This window comes from Myotis daubentonii, chromosome 3 (genome assembly GCF_963259705.1).
Source record: "Myotis daubentonii chromosome 3, mMyoDau2.1, whole genome shotgun sequence".
NCBI lineage: Eukaryota > Metazoa > Chordata > Mammalia > Chiroptera > Vespertilionidae > Myotis > Myotis daubentonii.
In genome coordinates this window covers 34,206,420-34,228,840 of record NC_081842.1, presented here as the reverse complement: position 1 = coordinate 34,228,840, position 22,421 = coordinate 34,206,420, and the positions used below count along the sequence as shown (strand labels likewise).

General features: G+C 35.7%; 1 protein-coding gene across 2 annotated transcripts in view; it reads right to left on the bottom strand.

The window, feature by feature from the left end:
* The window catches only part of NLGN1 (neuroligin 1), an 846,948-nt gene that overhangs the window by 708,008 nt on the left and 116,519 nt on the right, over positions 1-22,421 (bottom strand). The window contains exon 1 of one of the 2 annotated variants that reach the window (XM_059687064.1): positions 2,895-3,598. The exons of the other annotated variant lie outside the window; for it this stretch is intronic. The gene's annotated coding sequence lies outside the window, so the exon portion shown is untranslated. Of the gene's footprint in view, positions 1-2,894; positions 3,599-22,421 lie in introns of those variants that run through there. 2 annotated transcript variants of the gene reach the window in all.

The following is a 22,421-nucleotide window of genomic DNA, read 5'->3' as shown; positions in this document are numbered from 1 at the left end:
TGCAGTAATTTAATTTTTAAAAATTAGTTAATGTAGAATAACATTTAACTGTATCTAATCATCTCAAAATCAAAGGAAGCTACAGCAAATGTGTTATCTCCCCCTGAACGTTAGGCCACTTGGAACACATGGGAGGCTTTCGAGGGACAGGTGCAGCTGTCAAGTGAAGCTCCAGTAAATGAAACACTCATTTTTCAAGTTTTGGGGAACCCAATGCCATTTCTTGTCACACACGTTAGAAGCTGTGCTTGCAATTTTTAGGGCTCATTGAGAGCTTCTATTCCTTTACTCCAAACTACCACATTCTGTGTTATTTGTAGCAAAGTTGGATCAGCTAAAAGCCACCATGTTCTTTTTAATAATCCTGAACAAAAATAGGCATTTGAATGTAGTAAAGCAAAACGTAATTTTCTAAGTGAACTCTTCAGGTTTTTCAGTAGTTCTCCACACTGAAAATTGCAAGATTTTCAATGCAAGTGTTCTCTACTCTATTCATGGAGAATATGTATGAAATGGGGTACCTTGCTCTTCACTTACTGGCTGCAGTTTTAAAAACTTTTATGGTGTATGCTTTTGTTTATTTCCATTGTTATTGACCTTCCAAAGTGAATTTACCACCTACGAAGTTCATCAAAGTTTTTCATAGAAACTGTTTGTAGAAACCAAAGGGTAGGCCAAAGTTTCCCCCTTTTCATTCTCTCTGCCAAAAGAGAATAGAATGAGGGAGTAGGAAGTACTGACTACTCTTGAGAGAGAAAAATATTGTTCAAACAAGAAAAGGCACATCAAGCTCAATTTTCTTCTTTAGCACTATGGGGCATGCCATGACCACTGGCTCAAAGATTGCAAAATATGCAAATTAACTTTGAACAGGACCTCCTTTTTCATGTTCCATATTCTTCATCCACTTTCATATCAACATTGCCTTATCTTTTGGCCTAAAAAGAGAAATCCCAGACTACCTCCTATTCACCTTCACTATTTATTTAATATTATCATTTATTATGTTATTTACTAGCTGCCTTCTTCTGTTGATTTAATTTTTCTAAAAGGTGTTACATGTTAATGGACTGTGTAGCTAGAAACAGCAGCTAGAAATGTACCGATACACAGAACATCCATTCTTCTAGTTCACACTGCACAAGAAACCATGTGACTCAGCTGCTCAAAATAAAAGGCAAACCTAGCCATTCAGATACCTCCTTAAAACTAACCATTGGGCTTGTAGAAACTATTTCTTGCTATTTCTATCATTTTGAGACAAGCTTACACAAAGTCTGCAGGAATAAAAACTAACTTCCCCTGTAGAATTCTTGGGAGACAAGTTATATATTTTGCTATTTCATCCTAAAAAGAAAAGAAAAAGAAATAGCATGTTCCTATCTCAAGATTTAGATTTAAGAAACACACACACACACACAAACCCAGGAAGAAAGTTTGGTGAGGCTCCCCTTTTAATGCCCGAATGCCGGTTCACCTGGAATGCCTAAGGTAAGTACTGGCAAGATGAGTGCTTCAGATGACATTGAGGAGTTGCCTCCTAATGAGTTCACAAATAATGAAGAGGCTTCCATGCTAAAACCATAACTGTATCTATATACATTTCATAATCTGTAAACAGAAACCCCTGAAAAAAATATTTGATGCTTTTCTTCAAAACATTAAAATGTACACAACACATTATTTGACAGTTTAAGGAGTATCTATCTCCATTTTATTCTAATGCATGTGAATGTCAGAAGGTTTAAAATTTAAAGAATTGCCCTTACATTTAAAAAGCCAACTAAAATTATAATGCTGACCTGTCAGAAGGATGGGGGTGTTCATTAACCTATTAACCTATCCATTAACCTATTCGCATATCTAGATAGCCAGGTACATATTTCAAATGAATCGTTTTTTATGTTATTGTTCCAAACCTATGTGGGTTGCAAAACTGGTTTAGAATAATATGCTTTCCTTGATTCCAAAGCAACTTTTAGTTTCCTGACTCAATTAATAGTCACTCCTTTGAGTGATTAATTTTAATTATATCTGCTAAAATGCAGTTTCCTTCTGCAAATAAAAAATGAGCTTTTCTCGAGGTACAAAATACTCTTTTTTTAAAAAAAAAAAAATCGCCCTGAATTCTGCTGCAAGAAAATGGGAACGCGCGCGCTGGGCTCAGTCAGAAAGAAAACCCAGCAAGTGGCGAGGCAGGCAGGGCAGGGATGCATCAGAAATGCAGCTGCCTCCTGGCGCACTCGCCAGCCTGGGCCCTGGGCAGAAAGCTGCAGCGCCTTCCTGGGCTCGTCCGACTCCAGAAAGTTACCTCGGACTGTAATATGCAAAGTCGTGCGAGCGAATTACAAGACAACATGTGTGGCCAGTCACTCCCGTCTGTCTCTATCCCATGCAGTGACCCTGTAACCCTTTAGTGATAGGCTGGAGGGGGAGAGGGGGAGAGGAAAGGGAAAGGGGGAAAGAGACAATGCGAAAACGGCCAATTCCCTCTGCAAAATTCCCTGAGAAGCCAAGACAGCCGCGGACACCGCGCCGAGGCAGCCGCGATTTCCACCAGGGCTTTCCCCCTCCACTTGCGGGTTCCCAAGGCATCCCTGCCGCTTCTCCTTAAAGTCTCACTAGGAGAAAGGTCTGCATCCGGAAGGGATCTCCCAGCGGAAAGATTTTCAATGAAAAGTTGAGAGCTTGGAGGGTTGCTCGGCTTCCCCACAAAATAGGGTTTTTAAGCTCGATCTAGGCAGCTCCCTAACGATCCACCCGGAGATGCGCGAGGTGCTTTGGCATCCCCCCCCTTCCCTCCCCATTTCACCCGCACCGCGGCCGCAGCACCTTCCGCGCAGAGGCACCCGAACCCCCGCAGCCCCCTCCTAATAAAAGAGCCCCAGACTTACCCTCAGTAAGACAAATCCACCGAGGGGCACCCCTCATCTTCCCCAGTCCCCTTCCAACCAGTCAAGGAGACAGTTTCTACAACACTTCGCCTTCGAATTCAAGCTGAATCGGTCAAAGTATTTATCAGTTTCTAGTCCCCCTTTTTGTTTTGGAATCTTGAAACACCCCCCTCCCTGAAATAGTGTTTCAGAATTCAAGATGCTTCCTTTATTTTTTTTTCTTCTTTAAGCAGCCGCAACCCCAGTGTTGTGCCCCCCCGCTCCTTTTTTTCTTTTTCTTTTTTCTTTTTCTCTTTTTTTTTTATTCACCCACGGACACTTCCAAAACGTGCCGATTGATCCTTTTTTCTCTCCAGCTGCAACCGGGATCCAGAATCCTGGGGACCCAAAGCCACCTCCATGGAGATCCGACCATCAGGCAAGAAATACAAATGATCAAACAACGTTACTTCTTTCAGCTGCAATCAGATAATCCTACTAATCCAATAGATTTATCTCGATTGGAAATTGACCTCAAAAATGAATCCCCGGTGCTGATGTCCAACAGAGAGAGGAATTCGTAGCCCTGTCCGTGTGACCGAAAGGACTGTGGTTTCTTTCTTTCGCTCTTTCTTCTTTTTAAAAAATCTTTTTTGGATTCTGGGTGCACTGCTCGCAAAAATGCCGAGGACCCTGGTTTTCCCCTAATATAGGTTTCTACTTCAAATCAGTGCCGGATGAAAAATGGTACAAAGATACCCCTAGTGGCTCGATGTGATATTGCAGGAATCTCACTTTCCCAATCCCCTCTCCTCGCCTTTTTTTTTTTCTCCCCCCCTCCCCTTGTATATAACTGACTGCTATAGGAGTTAAACAAGAAGGCTGAATGAAGATTAACATGAATAGTATATGATTACTTGAAAAAAATCATCTGATCTTTTTTTGTTTTACTTTGAAGACTGAATTTTCTGTGCTTGTCTCCCCAGTATCTATCTTTTTTCTACATAATTTTCCCCAGTGGGACAGCTACTGATTTCAAAGCAAGTGTATTTGTTTCTTGAACAACTAGATATCAAAGGAAGCTTCAGTTTTCCTGAATATACTACTTCTAGAAAAACTCGACATTTTGTTGCCTTTAAAGAAATATGTGTGTGTGTATGTGTGTGTGTGTGTGTGTATTACACAATCTCTTCTCATTTTGACTTTTGATGTTCATTCAGCAAAGCAGATTATGGCTGCTGTGAGCCTGTGGTGGAAGAGCATGGCCTAAGGGTCATTATATGGGCCTCAATGTTTCTTGCTTGAATCCTTTGCAATTCAAGGACCCCAAGCTTACGACTACCATTTTGAAGGTTTTAGATAAAATGAGCCAATGCAGTACATTTTAGGCCTCCTTTTTTGGTAAGTAATACTTCCCAGACTTACTATGCCTACCAATAACCCATGAATCTTTTAATAATGAGGAAATTTTAATAATGAGGATTATGATTGTGTGGGACCAGGGAAGGAATGAGATTCTGCATTTCTAACAAGCCCTCTGACCACACTCTGATCATCAAGGGCCTAGTAAACTCGGCAAGTTGGATCCTCTTTCATGCTGGTGGATTCAGAGACTGCAAGGATTCCAAGATCTTCTCATTAACTGACTAAATAATTAAGCCTTTTGAGTGTGGGAGCTGTTAAGGCAGTGGTTCTCAACCTTGGCTGCACATTAGAATCACCTGGGAATCTTTTTAAAATCCTGATTTCTGAGCCTCATCCTCCAGAAACTCTGTTTCTTTGTTATGGGGTGGGGCCACATTAGCAACAAAGAAACAGAATTTCCGGAGGATGAGGCCCAGAAATCAGGATTTTAAAAAGATTCCCAGGTGATTCTAATGTGCAGCCAAGTTTGAGAACCACTGTGTTAAGGAATCAAAAGACCTTCCTTTTACTACTAGTTTTGCTATTAACTAGCTATGTGATAGCAGTTTTGAGCCCATACTAAATCATTAAAATCAAAGAATAAACCAAAATAAATGAACAAATATACCTGTTTCTGGATGGGAGACTCAATACTGTAAATTAATCTATAAAATGAATGTAATATTATAAAAATACCACTATAATTTTTCATGGAACTTGGAAGTTAATTCTAATATGTGTTTGCAAAAGCAAAGGGTCAAAACTTGTCGATACAATTTTAAAGAACATGTAATAGGGAATTTCCTTATGAACTATTAAGGCTTAATATAAAATGACAGCAATTGAAGCAATGTAGCCTTGCTTCAGAAACACAAAATGGTTCATTACAATAGTGGGATCAGAAATATATTGCTGAATTCATAGAAACTTGATAAATAGATGGCATTAGGGAGCAGTGCAATTAAAATAATTATTCACACAATAAATTAGATATATGAAAATATTATAATACTAGCTCTCCACACCTAAATATGTATTTGAGGTGGAATAAAGACTTAAAGATGCAGAGCAAAGTTTTAAAACATTTAGAAAAAGATAACTAATGATTTGGGGCAGATTGGAAGAGAAGGGTCTATTAACCATTAAGACATAAAAAGTGAAGTCCATAAAGAAAAAAATATTAAATTTGATATATTAAGATGAAAAGTGGTACTCCACTTTGATAGGTCTTCATAAAGCAAATATCCCAGTTTCAGGCTATTCCAATGAGGAGAGTGAGTATAAGTTCAGGGCTAAATAACATTAATATAATAAAATTAAGTAATTAAAGCAGGACCCCAAATTTATATTATATATATATATATATATATATATATATACACACATATATACATATATACATATATACATATATACACACATATATACATATATAATATATATTCCCAATTGTGATTTTTCTTAAGCATTACTGTCTTTCATAAAATCTGACACTATTAATATTAAGATGCATCCCAATTTTAGTGGTGTTAAAATGTAAAAAGAAAATCATCTTAGAATTTACCTAATGTAGTAATTCCTTTTTAAATCAGTAATCCATAACTCTTTTCTCTCGCTGGAACCTGAGGGAAGTAATATATTTATCAGTTATAGCAAATCCCTATAGCAAAATCTATGATGTGGAGATATATTGAAATCTTTTGAAATAGGTGCTATACTGTTGGTATAAATTTTTTAGAAAAGATGAAAAATTCATTTACATCAAAGAAGTCAAGGCATAGATTGAGAGAGGATATTTGTTATACATGTGACCAAAAAAGAATTAGTACATAAAGCTTTCTTATAAATCTATAAAGACAAATGATTGGGAGAAAAAAATGGGCTGAAAAGAAGAACAATTGATAGAAGAAAATTTGCAATGTCCAGTAGACATATGAAAAAGGTTTTTAATTTCCCTAGTTATTAAAGAAATGCAAGTTAAAATGATGGGATATCATGTCACAACTATGAAATTGGCAAAAGTTTGGTAAGTCCAATAATACAAAATATTGATGAGGACGTGGAGTATCCATGGAGAGTATATAATAGGGCAACAACTTCAGAAAACAATTTAGTGGTATTTGAAGACTTGCATACCCTAAAGTCCAGTCTTCCACCTTTGTGTACTTCTCCACACATGTAGCTAAAGTGTATGCACATGCATAATAATAATAAACATAAAATTCAGGGTAGAAGTCATGTCTGGGGAGAACAGAGTTTAATGAAATTGAGAAGGCATCACAGTGAGTTTCAGCCACATCTTCAGTGCTTTATTTTCCAGGCTGATTCTTGAGTACACAGGTGTTTATAATATTACATATAAATTGTTTGTATGCCTGAATTATTTTATTGAAATGAAATATTTAAGCCCTTATACTATTAGAAAATTTTCTAATTAGAATAAGTATATGTAGAAGTGAAGAAAACAGTAAGAAATTTTGGAATATCATGATGTGACTTCAATATAGAGATTTTTAAAAATCTGAAGTAGAAATGGGTAGATGCTTTTTTATTTCTAAAATGGAAATAAGAATTTTCAGCTAGCAAGCAAAAATCACCACCAAAATGAGAAAAATGTGATTGAAATAGGAGGTAAAATGTAACCCTCAATTTGCTCTATCTTGTATTTATCATTTGATCTCACATATAATACCTCATGTATAGTGACAGCAGGACCTCTGAATTTGTAAAATATTCAATCAATTGATTATGTTCAGTTCTGACCATGTTCAGAGACTTCCCTGTCAGAACAGTGACCACCAAAAGCGGGAATAGCCCTAAGCCAAACCACAACACAAGAGATAATTCTTCCAGAATATTTAAAATGCAAATAGGAAGGCTTTGTTCATATAAAATATGAAAACTGGAAATCTCATTTCAAATTCACTAAATAGTATTTTTTGTAATTCAAGAAAAATAGGAACACATACCAAATATTTAAGTATAATTCTGTTTTAGAGTCCAATCTCAGAAATAAAGTAGATTAGTAGGTAATATTACCCACCTCATGCTGAACTCAGGCAAGATGCCTGGACAAATCATCAAACAACCCATTTTTAAACATTCAGAACAGTGTTCCTGAGCAATAAACAAAGCAGCATTGTGATAAAGAAAGAGTCAGAGGACAATTTAATTTCCTTTGATGATAGAGTAGACAAAGGGGAAGAAATAGATGTAATATTTCTGAAATTTGGAGAAGTTGACATTCTTTCAACAACTACTTATTGAAAACTATCTCTGGGGCAAAGCACAAAGTATTTCATAGGAGAGCTGACTTTAAAACAAACAACCACCACAAACCCTTACTTTGCTACTAATAAGTTAATTTGTTGATTGTAAATGGCTAGTAGTTACTTTGAATTGGCACTTAACTATCCATATCAAAGATTGGATACTAGATGCTAATATAGAACTAAAGGTTCATTTTCAGTGTATTTAAGTACAAATTGGTTTGAAGGTTAAGATAGTCAATGAAAGAAGAAGAATAAAAGAAGGAGAAGTAGGATAATAAGTATGAAATATGAATCAAACTCATGTATTCCTTTGGTGATTTAATTTACAGAGAGGAAGTAAGTTTCTTAATCTTTGTGTCCCTCAAAGTACAAATGATTAATAAATGAATGACAAAGAGTGAAACTAGTTGGTACATGAAAAAAAAATCTCTTTTATTGATGGCCTTTCTAATCTCTTTTCAGAGAATGAAATTAATAGAGAATATAAGTTAAAAAATCGCTATGACTAACAATAATGAGAAATAAAAGACCAAGATTGGCAAACTTGAGTGTCATTTGAGATATGAGATTCCAATTTGATTATGTCACTAAAATCTTAGCTGTGTGAAACCTGAAAGCAGGATTACACATCCCATTTTGTTTTCTATACTTTGAACAAACAAAAAGAAAGATTGACTAATACCAATGGATCATGTAAAGAAATGGCATGGATTTACAGAAACCTAGATGAGAAAGTATTGTTGTCTTTAGTGCAAGATTTTTTTTTTTTTAGGGAGGGGATAATTGATATAAAAGCACATCTTTAATGACCAGTTCAAATCAACTAACTTACCTGGTAGTAAATATTTTTAGGATGTTATGAAAGACTGATGTTCTATGTCTGAAAAAAATTAATAAATATTGTAAAACAGTTTCTAAAACAAGTCTTGGAGAAATATATTTCTCTACCATCTTCAGAACTCCCCTGATATAACCTCATTTAAGTGCTCAGACTTGAATCTAAATGAATGGCATTGGGAATTACGAAAGGCATGAAAATAAGAAGTGTTGCAAGGCCTAACTGCTGCAAAGCTGGCTGTTTACGAAGAGGTTCTTTCTACAGGGAAGAATCTGCTCCCACAATCCTCCTTAATTAGAAAAGACTACTTAAAACACCTGACTGATACTGAATATTTCAGGTATGTGTTGGGAGGAAACACCTGCCTGAATGCTAAATTTACCAGCTACATCTTTATATGTCATGTTTTGAAGGCTTGTAATGGGAACCAAGGAAGTAATGATTAAGACTAGATATTTTAGGATGAAACTGTCAGAGAGAAATGGGCTTTCGCATTAAGGTTGGTTTGAGATACTGAAACATTTTTTTTAAGTTAGGGGCTTAAGTCAGAACTAAATCCAGATTTACAAAATAAACTCAAGTCATTTTGAACTGTTAAAAGTTTTTTCAAATATTGGTGCCATTGTGCTAATAATTCTTTTTTATTTTTTTGTTTCTTTTTTTACATCTATAATTTATAATTATACTTAATTGCTATAATTATTATTTACTTAAAATACATAAATATTCAACCCCAAATATTTTAGCTATTAATAGCTTACCACATTATTACTTTATGAAATATTTTGCTTATTTTGAAAGGTAGGTTTTTATATATTTGTGAAATTTAACAGTATTTTACTGAACCTGTAAGGCTGTAATTTCATAGAAAATTCTCTTGATATGTTAGCTACTTTGGACTCCATCATACTATGATTGATTTTAGTTCATTTCAGTGTAGACTAGAATGAGGTAAATTATGAAAAATGATCTTCAGTATTCCTTTAGTACTGAATAAATACAAACAGAAAACCATCCTATTGTATATCATCCATTAAAATTCATTGTATATTCATTTTAGTCTATGTTTCTAGTATTAGCAAAATATACTCTAAAATTTCACCCAATTATGGAAAAAGCACATGAAAATTAATGTTCTGCAGTTCAATCTGGAAAAGGAAATTTTTAGTACTATCCCAATGGCGTTGCCATCTTATTGACTTCAGACACAGGTTTGATACTTTTCTCTAGATACGATTCTAGATCTGATTGTACAACTAAAAATAAACACTAGTCTGGATTTTCATTATTGTTCAATTAATGATTTAATGAACATCATCCACCTGTCCCAAAATATTCACTTCCATCATTTACTAAACATTAAATAAGAGATCTTTCAATGACATATCCAAAAGGAATTGATCTGTGTGTATATGTCTGGGTATCTATGTGTGCCTGTGTGTATGAATGTGTGTGGTGTGTCTGACTGTCTTTTCTTTTTCTCTCAGGATCTCTGATCACACAAATCCACCTCTTTAAATTTTGACTATTTACATCAAATTGGGAACTATGTCACAAATGTTTCAATAAAATGAATTTCCCTAAAATCACTTGTATTTGGTTTTAGAGCTTGCTTTTTTATCATGTAAATAAAACTATTTCTGATTATCTATACATAAACTATAGAATGATAAGACTATGTTATACTCAATGCATAGGAAGTTGTTCAACCTCCCAACTATCCATTATAAAAATCATAACCCTCTGCCTAAGTATTGTGGCTTTTTTTCAAAATATTTCTAAAACCTCCCTAGAGATAAACAAGCTAATAAATAGTGTTTTGTTATTTAAAAAAATGAAATTGTGACCCTTTATTACTAAATTGTATTAGGAGAGAAGAAAATAGCAATTTTTTAAAAGCAGTTGCTTAAGTGGATTACACAAAGAAGGTAAAATCAAAAAAGTTCAAAGCAAGATTTATTATGTCACAACATTGATAGACTATTAGAGTAGATATAGCTTATATGTTAATAGAAAGTTTACCTATTATATGATGGAAAGAGAGTATAATTTTTTGCTATATCCAATGCACTAAATCAGTTCACAAGTCACTCCTTCATCACTAACAAGTTTGATAAAAAATATAAGAAATCCCTTAGAGCTGAAATTAGTTTTCACTCGGTCTCAAACTAATTGTTAAACAAATAGAGTATATTTGAACTAAGACTCAAAGAATTGCAGTTTTATAGTTCTTATATGAATTCCAAAGATTTCCTTTTGTTAAACAGAAACAATAAAACAAACAAAAAACAAGAAGGCGAATGCCTGATTTAATAAGATCACACAAGTTCAGTCCATCACTACATGAGAAGGTATTGCCCTATTCCACTTCAGACTTGATGCTGTTTATATTTGGTTGTTGGTATAAAAGTGTCATTGTTCTTAAAGTATTTGAACACCACCAAATTTTAAAAATTAAAATTAACATATTAAGAAATGACAACACTAAATGTCCTTAATCCAGTGAGCAGAATAATAAATGTCCCTGGAATTTGTAAATACGTTATCTTACATGACACAGAGACTTTGCTGATGTGCTTAAGTTAAAAATCTTGAGATGGGAATAATTGCAAGGATCCTTATAAGAGTCAGAATCAGAGTAAGAGATGTGATAACAGAAGCAGAGATAGATGAAGAGAGAGATTTGAAGATGCTACCCAGTTGGCTTAAAAGATGGGAGACATGGCTGTAAGCCAAGGACTGCAGGTGGCCTCTAAGAGTTGGAAATGGCAAGAAAATGGGTTCTGCCTTAGAGCCTCCAAAAAGAATGCAGCCCTCGCTAACCCATTTTAGACTTCTGATTCCCAGAACTGCAAATTTATAAATTTGTGTTGTTTTAATCCACTAAATTTGTGATTATTACAGCAATAGGAAGCTAATGTACTTAATTAAAAATATGAAAAGTATTCTGGGAATTATCAATGCTTCCCAATAGAAACATAATGTATGCTACATAATCAATTTAAAATTTTCTAGCATATATTTTAAGAAGAGTCAGTTGAAATTAAATTTAATTCTATATTTTATTTAGTCCAATATATAAAAATATTGTCATTTTGACATATAATTGCTATCAAAAATTAATAACAAGACCTTTTATAAATTTTTCATACAAATGTTTCAAAAATCTAGAGTGTATATTGGATATCTGGTGTCTAGAGCACATCTCAATTTGGACTAATTCCTTTTCAACAGCTCAGCAGCCACAGATGGCCATTGATTGCCATATTGTATAATGCAGCTGGAAAGTATAAGAAACTAATTAAAAAGAAAAATTCATGTTTTTTATAAATGATTCTAATATTCTTTTTTCTGTAACAATCTAGATTAAAACCATAAAGACACCTAAAAAGAAACAGGATTGTATGGCCAGTTTTCTGATAACTTCATTTAAAAGCATTAGAAAAGGAACAAAAAAATAACATGAAAGGACAGTATGATTACCTAATGAGACAGAATGGTCTGATGTTTGTCAAAAAAGGCTAACAATAATAGAAAAAATGTTTTTTTTTTTCTGGTATTTTTAGATTTAAAAAAAGCCAAGGATAGGAAAAGAATGGCATTGCTTGGGGCCAACTATGTAATATGACCAAAAGAAAAGCAAAACTATTAAAGCCCTGGCTTCCAATTTCTTCAGAGAGAAGAATGGTATTTCAACTGGAAAAGAATATGATGGTGAGGAAATGGTAAGAAACCCTGAAATGATTTAAATTTGCTTTAAGTTTCCAGGTCCAAGTCCATTACCTAAAGGATAATAAAAATATGTGAAGATGTTGGAACTAGTACCTGCTGTCTTTGAGTTATCGTGGAGAAGTGCCATAAAAATTGTCAACAGTACTGTTTTTCAAACAGAATTCCAGAAACTGAAGTTTACTATTCTTGACAATAGAAATTCTAAAACTCATACCCACTCACATGTGTTCATTAAGTATATGTCAAATCAGAATCAAATCTTTTTTATTAGAGTTATTAGAGTAGAAGATCGAACATGTGGTTTGAAATGTTTATGTTGACTTCATCCAAAGGCTTTTTATAAAAAATCACTCATAATTTTCTCCTGGACAGAATTATGAAGTATGGGGCTGAATGATGCTGTATTTGAGCAGATCCTTTGAAAGTTGAACAATCATTCTTCTGTAGCATTCAATGAATGTTCTTTGATGTCCTCTTCTCTTTTCCTTTTCTTAAGGATTAAAATAGCTAAAGGAATTTGTTTTGTAACTAGGTTTGCCCATTAAGCAAATTAATCTAATGGTGGGTATGAATGAGAAGCTTAAGTAGGAGGTTGCCTTAGATGATAGACTTTTAAATAGATTATTTAAAAACATAAACTGTTTTTTGGAATTAAGTTTTTCAATCATGCTTTTTAAAACTGTTAAGGAGTTTTATAATAAATCATTTTTAGATTAGATCTTAAATTGAATTTTAATTAAATTTAACCAAAATTTAAATCTAATTTATTTCTGTGTCCTCTATTGCAAAATGGAAATCAAGATCCCATTGTTGGTTTATTCACTGACACAATATGATTATTACTATTTAATTAATCAGCCATATTTTATTGAAATGCATTTCTTATTTACAGTACTTAATTGAAGTAGAAAGAACTTTGGGCTGTAAGTAGAGTGATTTTGATAACAGCTTTTAAAAATAATCCAAATTTAAAACAAATCAATTAAAATACAACTCATTATCAATCTTAAGTTTGGTTACATGTATTTTAAATGAACTTTTTTAATGTAATGGCTATGTTTTTTTCATCTTTTTGACTCCTAATCTGGGCCAAACCTTTCTCTATCCTTTCTCTTCCCAAATATATCAAGAGGTAGATCAGGAAGCAATAAATATAGACAAAATAATAACAGTAACAATAACGGAAAAGAAAAGAAAGTCTCACTATAAACTGCCTCTCTCCTTTTCTCATGCTCTCTCTGCTCATTTCCTCTTCCACCTCTCTTTTTTACATATGTAATACAAGATACATAATGTATATTTACATAGTATATACTATTTAACTAGATTAATATATTTAATATATGTATAACTCAATATACCTAAAATACAAATGCATATATATTCCCATGTGGCTGTTCCAAAGACTAACATTTTTACCTAATCCTTTGCTCTCTCAGCTTTCTTGTAGTTTTGAATATTTAATAGTCATAAAAACAAAAATAATGTCAACTCTCATTTGTTGAATGCATCCTTTTTGTACTCAGTTCTTATATGTATTTTTCAAATTTGAAGGGTACATTTAATTTTTCCTATTTTTACAAATCAGTCAACTGAAACCCCAAATAAGTTGTTGCCACTACCAGATTAAACAGAGATTGTAATCTAATTTAAATCCAAGCCTCTTGTCCTTCCTGTTCACTGTGAAGGGTGATGAACTGAGAGCTGTAGAGTATGGATACTGAAGGAATGATGTGGTGCTCAAGAGTTAATAAAAATTAAACGGTCAGTTGGGATATCTTCCCCCAAAACAAAGCGGATCACCATTGGGTAAAGGGATGTTCTGTGCATTTCTCAAGAGACAGGGATAATGCCAGGATTTGGTTAGCCTCTATCACCCTGTCTCAGGTAGGACCAATGCTGCTATTTTGAAGATCAATAGAGGGTGAGGGTGTCCCTGGTTTGAGATAAGCTGATTTCATCCTTTAGGAAATCTGAACTATGTACTGAATGAGGGACTACATCCAGAGGGTATTGCCAAACATTCAACTTGCAATCAGTTAGCAAAATCCTCTTTAAATACCACTCAGATGAGAGAAAACACTCAGCAGCAGACACTCTGGGTTGCTAGTAAAAGAGTTGGTTTCCCTGATTATCTGGGAAATAGGACTGACTTGAAACCACAGAACCAACATTGAAGGCTGTAGCCTGATGTACAGGGAAGTATGATCAGAGCAGACGTGACAGCAGAAGAGTCAACTACTGTTAGAGATTGAGATTACAGAGGACCTGGCAGCAAAAAGAGTCTTTATCCAGGAATTTCAGGAGGTGCAGAAATTCCTGAATTCCTGACACGGACCCACATCAGTTCTCCGCTGCTGCCTGGCTGTGCCAGACTCTTCACTCCCCTATCCTCATCTAATTGCCCTTCTCCATTCCTCACACTGACATCAAAATAATCTTTTTATGAAATAAATATTTTTTAAATCACATTTCTGGTTATTATCAGAATTGGTGATTTTCACCATGGTTGCCCACCAGAATCCCTCGAGAGGGTAGATTAAAAATGCTTGGGCCTGCCTCTCTGTCCCCACAAACCAATTAAATCAGAATCTCTGGATCCTAAGCTAGGACACCCACATTTTTAAAATCCAAAGACAGAAAACGTAGAAAGATGCTCCTTGCAATGTAATTTATAATAGCAGAATTAGGAATAATAAAAACCTCCAAAATTATTTCTATGTAAGTATATTTAACTAATACTTAGGTAAATATTTAAGTAAAACAAGGTAATATGCTTGATAAACGTTATTAGGGGTTGTGTAACAACATGGAAAAATGACAAGAACAAGATTAGTAAAAGAAAACATTTTCAAAATTAATATTGTGCTCTGATTTCACTTATATTAAAACTAGAGGCCCGGTGCACAAAAATTTGTGCACTCGAGTGGGGTTTCCCTCAGCCCAGCCTGTGCCCTCTCACAGTCTGGGACCCCTCAGGAGATGACCACCTGCTGGCTGAGACTTGCTCCCCAGGGGATTGGGCCTAAGCTGGCAATCAGATATCCCTCTGGTAGCCCGGCAGCCATCGGGGGATGTCCACTTGCCAGCAGAGAGCAGACCTTAAGCTGCAGTCAGACATCCTTAGAGCTGCTGAGGAGGCAGGAGAGGCTCCCACCACCATCTCTGTACTGGCAGCCATCAGCCTGACTTGTGGCTGAGCAGAGCTCCTCCATGTGGGAGCTGACTGACCACCAGAGGGCAGCTCCTGCATTGAGCGTCTGCCCCCTCATGGTCAGTGTGTGTCATAGTGACCAGTCATTCCCAGTCTTTCTGCTGTTAGGGTCACTTTGCATATTACCCTTTTACTATATAGGATAGAGGCCTGGTGCATGGGTGGGGGCTGGCTGGTTTGCCTTGAATGGTGTCCCGGATCAGGGTGGGGGTCCCGCTTGGGTGCCTGGCCAGCCTGGGTGAGGGGCTGATGGCTGTTTTCAGGCTGCCCGCACCCCCTTCAGTGTGGGAGTCCTAACTGGGGTATCTGGCAAGCCTGGATGAGGGGCTGAGGGCTGTTTTCAGGTGGGCCAAGCCTGCAACAGAAGCTCCCAGTCTCTCTTTTTTCATTTTTATTTTTTTCTGGGATTTATTTACCTTCTGTAATTGAAACTTTGTTGCGGCTCCAGTTCCGAGGCTGGCTAACTGAAAGTAGGTATCTGGGGTTTGTTTAGCTTCTATAACTGCAACATTGTTGCTTAGAGTGCAGCTCAGAGCCCAGATGGGGCAGGCGGGGAACCTTGGCTTCCTCCATCAATGGAGCAAGCAAGCCTCATGTTCGCTTCAGCTGCCTGGCTGCCGGGCGCCATCTTGGTTGGCAGCTAATTTGCATATCACCCTGATTAGCCAATGGGAAGCATAGCAGAGGTATGGTTAATTACCATGTTTGTCTATTATTAGTTAGGATGTAAATATTTGAATTTGAAGAATTTTGAAGTAGAACATAAAAATTGATTTACTTGAATGAGTATGTACCTCTCTTATTTCTATATTTAATGAAGTTAGGGCAATAGATTTTTAGGAAAAAAAAACAGAAAGGAAAACAGCAGTATTTTCGATCTTGACCATCAATATCTCAAACTTATTGAGATTGAGGTACTTCTAATTTTAAAAAATATAATTCAGTTTTAAATTGTTAGAAAAAATCTATGTATGATTCAGATATTCAAACCTGACATCAAATGGGGAACAGGCCTTAAAACTGATGAATATGTCTTCTCTAATTTACCTTACTTTTTAGAGGGTGACCATATTAGTGTAGCAATAGAAATTTACATGTATATCACTTTAAAGTTTCCAGAGTATACACATACACAAACATGCACACATACACACACAATTATTCAGTTATCTTAACCATAAGGCAAGGTTACAGTAAATAAGATAAATAGGTACTATCAACCTTTCTAAATAAATAAGAATAAAGGAGTTAAATGAATTTCCGAATGTCCCACAGGGGCATAGGATGAAAATCACTTCCAACCCTTTCTTCTACATTAGTGACAATTCATGATGCCATTTGATATTAGAATAATTCATTATACATTTAACTTAAAAGAGGGAAATTTTAGTTTTCAGAATGCAGGAAAGTTTTAATTCTTTACATTTCATTTATTCATTCCTTTATTCAACACAATAAAAATTTGAAGACATATTATGTATCTGGCAGTCTATCAAGTACTGGGAATGCCTAAGATATAGTCCATTCTTAAAAGATCTGCAATCTGTAAAAGGAGACACACAAATAAATGAAGAGGTATTAGTCATTGTAATAACAAGCAGAGATATCAATAGCACACAGATAAGAAAATGTTTAATCATCCATGGGATGAGGGTAAACTGGAAGTTGGAGAAAGTTGATAAAGTCTAAGTATGGAAAATGAGCAGTTAATGAGATATAAGATTGGGCAGAGAGTGGTAATATTTTAGAAAGTAAATTTTTTCCAAATTTAAGGATTTCATAGAACTTTATTAATGGATGTCACTAAATAATCCAATTTTGAAAGCATCATTTAATTACCAAATAATTTAGCCTTGATTTGCATATAGTTTATTCAATTTTGCATGTCTTGTTGACCTACTAACCCATATATATTAACCAATTTGTCTAAATGCTGTTGAAGTTGAGGTTAAGAAAAGTCAAGCACAATGCCTAACAATTAAAAGCTGAGGGGAGAAGCTGGGATCTGTAGCTTCAATTTCCATCCTGAAGCTATTTCCCATTGGAATCATGATGCGTGAAATTTGAGGATCAATTAATCCATTTACCAACCACATCTGCTGGTGGATATTTTTAAGCTCTCTTTAGGTTAATTTGAAATAATAATGTATTATTGTGTAATAACTCCCAGACAGCAGCCATTCTAAGTGCCATTAATTATAGGCTTCATACCTCACACCTTATAGTTCATTCTTTACATAATCCCACTACTCTCAGCAATTATTCTTTCTCTACGAATCATTCTCTGTTTGCTTTGAGTTTGAAGAGGATGAACATAGTGAAGGATTAATAAGTTTAATGGAAAAATAAGTTTAATTCACTGAAGTCTTATATGCCTAAAACAGCTTTAACTGATATTTTCTTTCATTCAAAGAAAATGCTGTTCAATACGTACAGCTATAATCTTAATAAAATTTTCATTGTAATATCTGCTTCATCTTCATTCCAATTAATTGTGCTGAATTTGAAATTGTCAGGTTTGTCAGAATATTTCTGTCAAAGCACCTTGGTGGTAGTATAAATCAGTTTATCTTTATGTGGTAATTCATATCACAAAAAACTGAAGGGCCATTTCTCAAAATCATGTTTCTAGAACTACTCCTTCTTTCTCTGTGGTGGCAGGCACTATCTTACAACTTCCTTTCCCCCCCCCCCCCCACCCCACGCAAAGGGAAAAAATTCCTATTTCTCTGGAGAAGTGTCTTTATTCCACCCTCTTTTAGTACTTAGCCTTTCCTAGACATGTCATGATTGTTAGAAGCAGGTGCTAGCTTTCAAAATGCACTCTAGCTCTTTTCCCGGTTTCAGCAAGGTAGAACAGATGGAAATTCAGCAGCCTGAGTCCTGGGATTTAGCAGAGTTTGGAAAGTATTATTTTGCTACTCTGCTGCCAAAGAGATTCTAGTCACTTGCAGGCAATCGCCCTTTTCCCATTCCCATGTTTCCCCCTGAAAAATACTTGCTCTCACCTCCACAACCACTTCATCATCCATCTGTCTATCTCACTCTGTTCAGTCTACCCAAGGCATCTGGAGGTGGCTGCCCTCTGTATTTTTCACTAGCTGTCTACCCTCTATCTCATTCTCAGGGCCATTTTCCAGGTGTGAGTTCTGCTGGTTCTCCACTGCCTTCCCAATCTTTTTTTAAAAATATATTTTATTGATCTTTTACAGACAGGAGGGGAGAGGGAGAGTTAGAAATATCAATGAGAGAGAAACATCAATCACTGCCTCCTGCACACCCCCTACTGGGGATGTGCCTGCAACAAGGTACATGCCCTTGACCAGAATCGAACCCGGGACCCCTCAGTCCACAGGCCGATGCTCTATCCACTGAGCCAAACCGGTTGGGCTGCCTTCCCAATCTTACATTGGTTGTCACCCAGCTTGTCATTCCCTCCAACTTTGCCCTGCACTCTTTGTGGCCCTCATCCCCATCATCCTGGGATGGGTTCCCCTTTGGGCAGGTTGGTGGTCCCATAACCCCCTCTGCCCAACACTTATCTCCAACTTCTCCTAGACTGTAAGCTCCATGAAGACAGGAAATTTTGCTTATCACTATAGTCCTAGAATTTAGAAAATAGAGGTGGTTAATACATATTAATTGAATGAAAAAAAAATGATTTTCCTTATGAATGTCTGTTAGCTTTCTAACTTCTTCATGAGAGATTAAACTGGTAATCATGATGATAGATGTGAAACAATAGTATTTCATACAAATAACATGTTTAAAATTCTGTTGTTGATAAAACTAAAGATTGATTTCTTGTGCATGCACATGTCCAACAGAAACTGAGTCAAATGTTATTACAAAGATAAATATAAATTTCCAAGAGTCAAACAAGTTGCAACTATCATGAATCATCCTAACCAACTACTACCTGGTCTTTCTCACTATCTCTCCTTCATGTAAAAATACCAACATTCTGCTCAGGTGTGGGGATGTTTAGTCTCCTTCCACAGCTAAAAACTATTTCTGCCCTGCTTATCAGCCAGCAGAGGGCTTAATGAGAATTTCCAAGTCCTCACAAAATAGCTAAGAGCACCTGTTAGTAGGCTTTGTTAAACATGTAATTTGCCTCTTAAATCTGCACAGGCAGTGTAGCTGATTATTCTTATTAGTTGTTAAACCTAACCACTACTTATTTTCATTCAAACAGTTCTCTTTTCACTTGTCACATACACCCAGTTATTCACAGGCATTTTTAGTACTTGAGTGGACAAATCCTAGAATTTTAGAGTTGAAAGTCACTTCCAAGGCCATCCCTCTGAGGTCTCTCAGTTTAAACTTTATGCCTAAGGGACTCTTTTAACTTGACAGATAATCAGGTAACTCCTGTTTATGCAAGAGAGATAAATAGGTATCTCTTATGAGGAAATGCACTGCACATATGCACAATTCAATTATCTGGCACACAAAAAATCACTTTTCCCATAAATTCTATTCATTGCTCCCAGTAATTCTCTTTGCACCTACATGGAATAATTTCAATTCCTATTCTAGGGGTCAACCAACCATTCATATAGTTAGAGCCTTTTGTCATTTCTTTGGACTTTGATTGCCGTGATAAACCCGTGGTCGGCAAACTGCGGCTCGCGAGCCACATGCGGCTCTTTGGCCCCTTGAGTGTGGCTCTTCCTAAGCCTTAGGAGGGTCCTAATTAAGTTAGTAACAATGTACCTACCTATATGGTTTCAGTTTAAAAAATTTGGCTCTCAAAAGAAATTTCAATCATTGTACTGTTGATATTTGGCTCTGTTGACTAATGAGTTTGCCGACCACTGTCAGATAAACAATATAAGTTTCTTTTCACACATATTTACATGCAATTATTTCTTTTTTTTGTTTAGATTTATTTCTCAATGAACTAGCTAGCTGTGGTGATCCCCATCACTTTGGAAATTTTAGAATTTGGATGTATAAAGACCTCCAAAATCAGGAATAGCTTTGTCATCTAACCCAATGCCTCTCAGATTTTAATGTGCATTGAATTACCTGCAATCTTATTAAAACACAACATCTGATTCAGTAGTTCTGAGGCAGAGTCTGAGAGTATGCATTTTTAACAATCTTTCTTACTGCTGGTCCACAGGTTACATTGAGAATCTAGGTCTTAATAGAGTCTCTTAGATTTCATTAAATTTCAAACATATGGCATGCTTTTCTACACCATTGTATTTTATGTAAACATATAAGGCAAAACATTAACATTAGCATATATATATATATATATATATATATATATATATATATATATATTAATGCTGTTTATTCAATGACCTCAAATTTGTAGGAAAATTAAAAACTAATTACACTCGTTACCACTGATAACAATTATTATCTGATACATGGATGCTTTGACCTAGGGAAAAAATATAATCTCAAATTATCTCGGATTATTTAGAGGCCAATAATTACTCTAAAATTGTGCTGTAATTAAAACCAGCATAACTTCTCTGACCCTGTAACCATTAATTAAGAGTATGATTTCTATAGGCTAATTTTTTTTCCTCCCTGGTGACCAGTTCTCACTTTTGCCATCAAAAAGACTTCCCCACATTTTCACAAAGGTGAAAATTAATTTATTATCCAGGGGATTAGGCACACATAGTACAGAAATTTTATCATGTGTTACAGCATGAATTCTCCACAGTGAGTCTATTTCAACATGGAATAGGTTACTTTCTCTTCTCTAAAGAATCACCTATTGCTGAACAGGGGATCATCTCAGTGCTGCCTTACAAAGAGGATTCTCTATCATTTTGGATATTTGTTTTACTGAGTTTTGTAATAATTTACTAATAGAAATTACTGCCCTGGTTGGTTTGGCTTAGTGGATAGAGCATCGGCCTGTGGAATCAAGGGTCCCAGGTTTGATTCCAGTCAGGGGCATGTACCTTGGTTGCAGGCACATACCCAGTAGGGACTGTGCAGGAGGCAGCTGATTGATGTTTCTCTCTCATTGATGTTTCTAACTCTCTATCCGTCTCCCTTCCTCTCTGTAAAAAAAAATCAATAAAATATATTTTTTTAAAAAAGAAATTACTACAATTTATGACTATCTTATCTAATAAAGAGGGAATATGCAAGTTGACTGTCATTCCATAACAGTCAAGATGGCTGCATCCACAAAGGAGGCTGAGTTCCCATTACAAGCCTTAATGAGCAATCAGCAGGGACCTGAGGCTATGTGGTGCTGGGCCGGGGCAGAGGACCTCAGGTTTCAGCCCCCGCCCGGAAGGGCTTGATGAGGGTGGGGCTGGCCAGGGCTGGATCTAGCCCAATGGGGGTGGGACCAGCTGGGTCTGGGTCTCCTGTGATTTTGAGGTGCCGTGGGTGTGCGGGGACTTGACTCTGGGTCCCGTCGCACGCCCCAGACTCTGACAGGAGGAAGATTTTCATATACATTTTACTAATTTTCTTTCATCTCTGACATTTCTTTTATAGAGAAAGGGAAAATAGCAATATTAAAATATTTCCTCTAATTAATTCCCTTTTAATGTGTGCAAATTTTGTGCACCAGGCCACTAGTATAAATTATAATTATTGCTAACTTACTATAATGCCTGAAAACTATATAATAGCTTTTATTAATAACAACAACAAACAGCTATTACTGTCATTTATTGAGTGCCTATCTTATGCACAGTGCTGTCATTGTTCACACTTCCAGAATTATGAATAAGTAACTATAATTTGTACCATTATATTGATGAACAAATGGAAGTTCAAGGATGTGAAATAGCTTGGTTGGGGTCACTTGAGTAGTAAATGGCTAAGCTGGGTTTGGAGCTAGATGACTTTAAAACCATGATCACAGTGCAACCCTGCCTGCCTTTGGAAGGGCTTTTATATTAATGCATAAAAGGTTTTCTGTTTAAGAAGGTAATTAAAATCATCTTTAAAATGAGAGATTACATCAAACTGGATCCAAAAAACATGTAAAAGACAAAAGGATCTTTTTAAATGTGGAGTGTCCTCAGGGCATAAATATAAGTCTTCTTAGGATCAAAGATCATTAAAAAGAACTTATGTCAAAAGCAATACTT